Raw genomic sequence first — 8,275 nt, 5'->3', positions numbered from 1 at the left:
TTAAAACATAAGCCCAAAACATGGCCCAACACTCTAAAACTTAAAAGATAAAATATGGCCAGAACACAAGCCCAAACAAAGCTAAAATAAAATAAGTGTTCAAATAATAAAACATAGCAAGCCCATCATAACAAAGCTGAATCTTCACAAAAACCTTACTTGATCTTCACTTTAGGCTTCCCTTTGTGTAGTTTTAGCCCATAGGTTTGATTAGGCTCTCTAAGCCTATGATTGCAAGTGTTGCACCAAATCTGTCCCATATGAGTTGAAGCACGCCCCAAATATATATGGATCATATGAATATGATTTTGAACTCCTTTTAGATCCATTTGAATGACATAAGTTTGCTCCACACCATTGTTAGAAATTTGCCCTATTGGATCCGTATCAACAGAGACCCAAGGGAACCTATCCTATTAACTTCGAATCCTATGATTTGTTTGTCTGTCAGCTTTTCTCGTTCTGAACTCCACTTTTTGGATTTGAGGAAGGGCTGAAGGTAACTTAAAATCCTTTTCCGACTATTCTTCTTGGTTGTGATCGACCCCGCGTTACTTATTCGAAAATGCGATATATCCAATTCTTTTATATACCCACATGGGATCCTCCCTGAAACTCTTGCCTACCATAGTGGCTTAGACGACGCCACACTTTCTTAATAAGCTTTCTAGCTGCCAGCCATATTAGGAACCCTGAAGTTACCTAACTCTCCCAAGGCCAAGAACAGAAGTGCTTACCTACTGGAAGACAAGAAGAGCTAGCATCTCTCTTTCCTAAGGCATAAGGCAAAAGAGCTGCATCCAGGCCGGTGGACTCAACACTTTGCTTAAGAAGATGCTCTTTACAAAGCTAAGTACTCTTCACCAAGGTACCCTCACTGGCTTCGGTCTCTTGATCAACCCTTTCATCAAGTGATGTTCCAGCCTCTTTTCATGTACACTGGCCAACAACATTGGACGATTGGTTTTTCGAGAACGAGAATCGGTTGAATTCAGAAAGGCTTCTCTACTACAGCTTTGTTGCTTCGGTTTAGCGGTCCGCGTTAGCAAGCAGTCCAACTATGGCTATGGGAGGATCCCTTATGCTACTGTTTTCGCTAGTACGCCTAGAAGAACCAATATGTTTTTTCTAAGTCCCTAAGCTAAGAGTGAAAAGGTACTGGTACAAACATCTTAGCCTCTCAAAAGAGATGTGCGAACGCTAGTCCTGACTTGAGTAGTCATCAATAGAAAGAGCTAGGCGGTACAACAAAAACATAAAGGAATGCTTAGATTCACTTTGGTATACGCTCCAAAGCCAAGCTTTACGAAAGAAAGAGTCCAGGGATCGGAAGGAAATTTTTATGCCTCACACAGGCAAGTTTGCTAGGCTCAGCAGATAAGACGGGATTGAACTAAGAGAACGGCTATTCCTATCATCAAGAAAGTCGGCTCCATCAATGAATTACTTTCCCCTAACATTGCTGTTCTTAAATACCTCGAAGAGCATCCTTTAAAGCGGGGTCCGCCTCAGGGCGATAAGAATCCTTATTATATAAAGCATAAAGAGCTACTCATTCAAATTGAAGGGATCGATGTAGAACTCAACCTCTAGCCTCGTGCGTATGCGTATAAAATAAGGAAAAGAAACTCAGCAACTACTTTTAAGAATTAGCTGCGGATGCAGGTGCGTATGAATAGTGAAAGAGTCAGGAAGTTAGATGGGAGAAGGCTCCTTGGTATGAAAGCTGGTAGTGAATTTCACTCTGTACCGAGACGTTATACCCAAGTGGATCTATATGTGTACCAAGCATTCATCTGAAAATGGAAATTCGAGACTGTCTGAGCTGTCTGATCGAGAATAGGATTTTAAGTTACCTTTGTGCTTAACGGCGGGAAACAAGGGCTTTCTCTTTCTCTTTCCCTCCTTCTCTAACCCCGAGAACATAGGCTATTCTCTTAATAGAACCTATCAACGCGGTATTCTTCGAACAAGAACTCGGTTCAACAGCCAATGCCTTATTCCTCTTCCCCCATGGGAAGAGAGCTTCAAACAGCAGGATAGGGTGTCTGGTGCAAGTGGACAATTCAATCAATCTGACATTCAATCTTCTTAACCTAAAAAGCCAACTCGAGGGTTGAAAGTAGTGACGATTGCCGAATTCCCTTCTTCGCGTGGCAAGCCAGGAGCATACTTTCCCTAAATCAAATGGAGAAGGTAACTTAAACTCCTGGTGAATCTGAAGCCTGTTGTCGCTTTGAAGACGTGCGTTCTTCTTTTTCTTTCTTTTCACGCAAGCTGATGAGCTGCACCAATGGGACTTTATAGCTAACTGAAGGGAAGTAAACCGAAGGACAATTTGAGCTTTTCTTTACATACAAGCTCTTTCGTCGAGATTCGATTGATGAACCTACCCGTGGTAAGCACCTACCTTAGTATCAGTAAACCCAGGGCATAGGTTAAGATCTTACCAGGTACAGCACAGCAGGGTCATGGTCGGGAAGACATAAGGAAGAAGGCAGATTGAACAGGTAGACGGACTGGTATTGGTGGAGGCTATAAGCCTATTCTATTAAAGTAGAGTCCCAAGGCAACTCTACAAAAAGGTGGGAAGCTGGACATTCGAGCATTCGAGACGGAGACTCAGTCCACTTCCACTCTATAAAAGAAGAACCAATCTCAGTGGCAACCGCAAACAAAGAAGTTACCGGTCAAAGGAGTGTCATCGTAAGGGTGGATGGTGATCCAGTCCCAAACGAAAGGCCTGGCCTGTTTGTTAGGGAAAGAATAAGGGAGCTAGGTTCCTTAGTGAAGTAAACCGAAGTATCTAAAGGGCTGCCTCTACCTTGAAGATAGATTGAAGCTCTATCTTTCAAAGTATCAAAGTCTCAACCGCCTTTAGCTTTAAACCAGGGCTTTTTCGGACTACCAGGGTGGGAATGAGAAGCTGTTCCCACGTCTGATAACTCTGCTATTTAAAAAAGGGAGGGAGGAAGAAGGAGTTTAGCCCGGTGAAGCTCTTCTTCTGAAGACCGGTTTTAGTGGGCAGATTTTTCACCTACTCGAGTGAAGGGTGGTACTGTCTTCTAATTCATAGCGATTCTTTCCTTCAAACTATCCCGCTAGTCAGTGGATTGGAGACCAGTCTTCGGACAAGCAAGAGAGGAGAAGGGCACTCACTCTATCCATCCGATCGATCCATCCAGTGGAAATACGAAGATTCTCCTATCACAAAGCTTCTGGGGGAGAATAGAGTCAAGCTAGCTACCGTCTAACCTCCTGAACTCTTTCGCGTTAAGCGTACATCTTTAGACTAAAAAGGACAGTTCCGCTTCTCTTTCGCCGTTACAACACTCGCTGATAGAACACATCATGGGAAGAAAAGAAGGTTCTGGTCATACTTGCATGCAACAATTATTTTGACTACTTTAAAAAAGAGTTGTCATATCTCGGTAATGGGGTTCGGAATCACGCTCTGTAGGATTTGAACCTACGACATTGGGTTTTGGAGACCCACGTTCTACCAAACTGAACCAAGAGCGTTTTCTTGTCACAGTAGATATGACTGTAAAGAAAAAAGGATTCTTTTTGTACCCCAATATATCTTGCATGCATATAGTATCATTAAATTAAAGATTTTGTATGTCCAATTTGAATCGATCAACATGGATTCGACGTTACTGCCCAGAGAAGTAATAGGTAGGGATGACAGGATTTGAACCCGTGACATTTTGTATCCAAAACAAGGGCGCTACCAAGCTACGCTACATCCCTTTCAATTGGTCTACGGTGTCATTGTAGAGAATCCCTGCCCTGTTTTCCACATGGTTATTTTCTCTATGGATATAAAATTTCTCTTGCCATTTCTTCTTTTTGGTCTTTATTGATTTATATACTCATCATCATCCCGCTGCTCCTACCAACGCTTACTTACTTATGAGCAAAAAGGGAACTAAATAATCAGCCCTTTGAATAAGCGAGGCTTTCCCAATAGAAAGAGTTGCATGCGAGAAGAGATCCCAATTCCGTGTATGCGGTTAAGCAAGCCCTGCCGCCAGCTTCCACCCAGACAAAAAATGTGAGTGCCTAGCGTGAAAGGTTGCTTTACTAAAAAATAGTTGGCGCGTTAGCGCTTTAGTCTTCAATAAGGGGCGGAGCTTGAAGAAGCGAAGCGAGCTTAGAGTAGCAGCCTATTACTTTTTGTTTTTCAGGCCCCTTTACTTGATATTCTATTAGTAAAGCACTAGCGCCCCTATAGAGTGAGGCTCTTCTGCTATCAATGAAACCGAAAGAAAGACAAAACCCTAGTGCGTTTTTATAGATCAAGACCTGTAGCTTGATTCTTTACTCATTCCATACTGGGAAGAATTGCAGGAAATCGTTCGATAACAATTCTTCTTATTTCTCAATGATATCCGACGATTAAGATAATTCCCGTGAAACTCTTTCATTTCATAGAAGTGAATTCTTATTCTTACAAAGCAAATAGCATTTCCTATTGATTTGTCCCCTGGGCTGGACCTATTTATTCCGATTCTGAATTATTTGTCGCTAGCGAAATTCTTGGGTCATCTCAATGGGTTCAGAAACTACACGTTTCTCTGGATCATCATAGCGTACTTCCACATATCCACTCAGAGGAAGGTCTTTTCGTAATGGATGACCCTCGAAACCATAATCTGCTGATATACGGCGTAGATCTGGATGATTGATGGAAGAAACAGCAAACATATCCCAAACTTCTCGGTCCCACCGGCCGGCTGATGGAAATAGACTGACTACCGGAGATATTCATGTTCTGCACTGGTTTGTACATGAATGCGTGAGTTATACCGAGTACTCAGTAAATTATAGACCACTTCAAATCTTCATTTTCGAGAGGGATGATCAACTCCGCAAATATCGATCGAAACTTGAACCCTTGTATAGGTATGCAATTTAAGAAAGCACACCAATTGAAATAGGTAATCTGAATTGGTATCAGATCTATTCCCATGTTCCGATCTTTCCATTTTTTTTACCCATTTCTTGGGGAGAGTTTCCCAACTATATTTGAAAATGGATTGGTTATCCATAAAGATAAAGAAAGCTTTCTTTATGTTCCGCTTCTTGTTCTAAAAATGAAGAAAGACTTGTCAGAAATTGCCGGTTGGCTTGGTCCAACCAAGAAAGGCATGGGAGTCATTGGGCGTCAGATTCCTTTTCTACTCTTACGATATTAAGAAGGGAGGCTTCCAGAATCTAATCCATCCTCGTACTTAGGGAAAGTTTCCATTTCTTAGTATAAGTAAGCTCATAGATCCAACTCAATCGTTTACACTGATGTATGGTACTCCCTCAACCAGGTCATCATGAGAAAATACTGCAAAATCTTTCCGAAGTGAGAGAAGGAGGGAAGGCACGCTACAACTTACATAATAGCCAGCTGAAAAATGCTAGCTAGCTAAGCTAGCGCGCAATGGCTTTCTCTGAGAGGGGCTACCTTCTCCAAGCTCCACCCAACCTATACAAGGTGCTACTCGCTTTCTCTCAGCCACAAGTGGCTTAAGTAGTGGTCGGTATTCCTACGTGCTCCTCCTTGCCGCCCCCTACTTAAGAATCCAAAAGTCACCTTTGGATGTTGTCGTGACGCTTTGGTTATGAAGGTTATGGGGGTCTGGGTTTATGGATGAATTCAGTCAGCGAAAGTCCCTCAAACTCAATCAATATCAACAACATGTCGTGACCGGTTAGGCTTGGTTGATTTTGTCAGAAAACAAAGTAGGTTTCGGGAGTTCATTGCCGGCCGATAAGATCTCTGAGATTGACCAGACAGCTGGGTTGGTTTGGCTATTCCTTTCTATTGAAAGGGAGTCAGCTGTCTACGCGAGTCACCTTCTTCTAGGCTGCGCTGGACAACACAGCATTTTCATTCAAATATAGGCCGACCGTACTTGTGATGGTTCCCAAGGATCCAATATGATACCACTTAGGTCTACGTTGCCACGATATTGTTCTATGGAAGCGGGCGGGTACAAGTTCGGCCCGGTTTTTTTTGGTGTCGTAGGGGACGGATTGACCTTTCTAACGCATATTCAGTCGTACCGGCATGGCCCCACTGATTTGTTTTCGATTGGAGCATCAAGCAGCGCAACCCGGTTCTACTTGACAAAGCCTCGTTGATACGGATCCAATAGGACAAATTTCTAACAATGGTGTGGAGCAAACTTATATCATTCCAATGGATCCAAGAGTAGTTCAAAATCATATTCATATAATCCATATATATTTGGGGCGTGCTTTAATTCATATGGGACATATTTGGTGCAACACTTGCAATCATAGGCTTAGGGAGCCTAATCAAACCTATGGGCTAAAACTACATAAAGGAAAGCCTAAAGTGAAGATCAAGTAAGGCTTTTGTGAAGATTCAACTTTGTTATGATGGGCTTGCTAGTTTTATTATTTAAACACTTGTTTTATTTTAGTTTTGTTTGTGCTTGTATTTTGGCCATATTTTATCTTTTAAGTTTTAGAGTGTTGGGCCATGTTGTGGGCTTATATTTTAATACCTATGTGTTATTTTAGTGTGTGATTAGGCTTGGGTCTTATGTGTTTAAGTCAGGCCCAAGAAGAGTGTCTTAGGGTTTTATTTGTTTTTCTCCTTACTATATAAGGATAAGAAACAATTGTAAGAGGCATCTTTTAATCAAACTTTTCAGAATTTCTTTCATGCCTTTGGCGTGTATTGCTTTGAGTGAGAGTGAGGATTTGCTTTCATCAATTGCACCAGGAATCTTGGCTAACTTATCAACCATTCGTTGTGGCGTTTGTCGGATTCTCATCTAAATCCTTCGATCATTGGTGTTTCAGCTTCTCTAAGTTTGGGGTGCCATAGGAGGTGGGTTGATCAGATCTTTGGATTCCGTTATCTACTTGTGCGTGTGGGTTTGAGGCTTGTGCCATAGGGTTCCGCGTCAGTTGGTATCAAAGCCAAAAGTGAGGTAAATTCTTATTTATCTTAGGATCTAGGGTTTTTGAGTTTTTCTTTGTCTTTCTTGTTGATTTCGGTGTAAGCTTTTGTATCCATGGCTGCACCTTCTTGATTATTAATCTAAAAAAAAAAATTGAAAGCCAAAAAAAAAAAAAAAAATATCGCCTTTGCCTTATTTACCTTGATCTGGCCGAAATTGTGATATACTTCCTTTTTCGTCCATATTGCCTTACCTATTTCAATTGATTGCAGTAAATTATAGGAATCAATTTTGAATTTTGAATTTTGAATTGGGTTGAATCCAGATTATGAGATAAAAGAAATTCTGCCTATTGCCTAAAGTGCACATTTAAGGCAATTGCATCTACATTGATTTGATGTCAAATCCTTCTTTTAACACCAGAATTTTCGTCCATGTCTCTGATCTGAGAGAAATTTACATTTTTTTTTTCTGATTCTATTTGCAGTGTTTTGATACTTTCCTTTTTGGGTAGATTTAATTAGATCCATATTTAATTTGCTTTGAAGTGAATTAATTTCAAACTTTTGTCCAGGTTCGTTTTTATTTGAATTCAAAGTTTCTTTTTTGATTTAAACTTGCTTTTGCTTCCTTGACATTGCTGGAGTATTGTTTGCTTGGGTCTATACTCTAGGTGATATTTTCAAGTAGCACAAAACCTAGTTCGTGTGTTACTTTCCAAATTGTCAGTGTCTTCTTTCTAGTTTTTGCCCGCTTCATTCTTTCTTTAGGTTTTCTTTTTTTTTTTGTTTCATTAAACGCACATTGTGGTTAGTTGGTTGACCTTAGTTTCTGAAGTGCAATTGAAGAATCAGCAAAAGAGTGGTAAGTGTGCAAACACTTGAGTTCTTTCTTTTCTAACACAATATTTGCTAGTTCTCTTTGTTCTTTGTTGATTAAAGGTAGGATGAGTAAAGATCAGAATGTCTCACCAGCGTCCACTTCTACAAGAATACCTCAAAGAACTCATAATTGCAATAATGACTGTGATGATTCGGATGTGTTTGTTAATAATGTGTTGCTTGCTGCACATTGTGAGATGCTTGTTGCTAGGCGTGCTCTGAATATGCAGGTTAAGGAAGAAAGCCTGAAACAACGAGAAAACATATTTCACACTAGGTGTTTGGTTAATGGAAAAGTGTGTACTGTCATTATTGATGGAGGTAGTTGTGCAAATGTGGCTAGTGTGTATATGGTGGAGAAATTGGGCTTGGCTTCTATTAAACACCCTAAGCCATACAGATTGCAATGGTTGAACGATTGTGGTGAGGTCAGAGTTACACGCCAGGTGGTTATACCATTTT

The 8,275-nt window shown here is 40.8% G+C and overlaps 1 non-coding gene and 1 pseudogene across 1 annotated transcript; both read right to left on the bottom strand.

Annotated features, from left to right (window-relative positions):
* Positions 1-3,448: 3,448 nt before the first annotated feature.
* TRNAW-CCA lies at positions 3,449-3,522 on the bottom strand. The gene has a single exon. It is a non-coding gene; the product is annotated as a tRNA-Trp (tRNA).
* Positions 3,523-3,552: 30 nt separating this feature from the next.
* On the bottom strand, positions 3,553-6,143 carry LOC122723319 (annotated as a pseudogene).
* Positions 6,144-8,275: the final 2,132 nt, after the last annotated feature.

This window comes from Manihot esculenta, chromosome 1 (assembly GCF_001659605.2).
Source record: "Manihot esculenta cultivar AM560-2 chromosome 1, M.esculenta_v8, whole genome shotgun sequence".
Lineage (NCBI taxonomy): Eukaryota > Viridiplantae > Streptophyta > Magnoliopsida > Malpighiales > Euphorbiaceae > Manihot > Manihot esculenta.
This window is presented reverse-complemented; position numbering and strand designations above follow the sequence as displayed.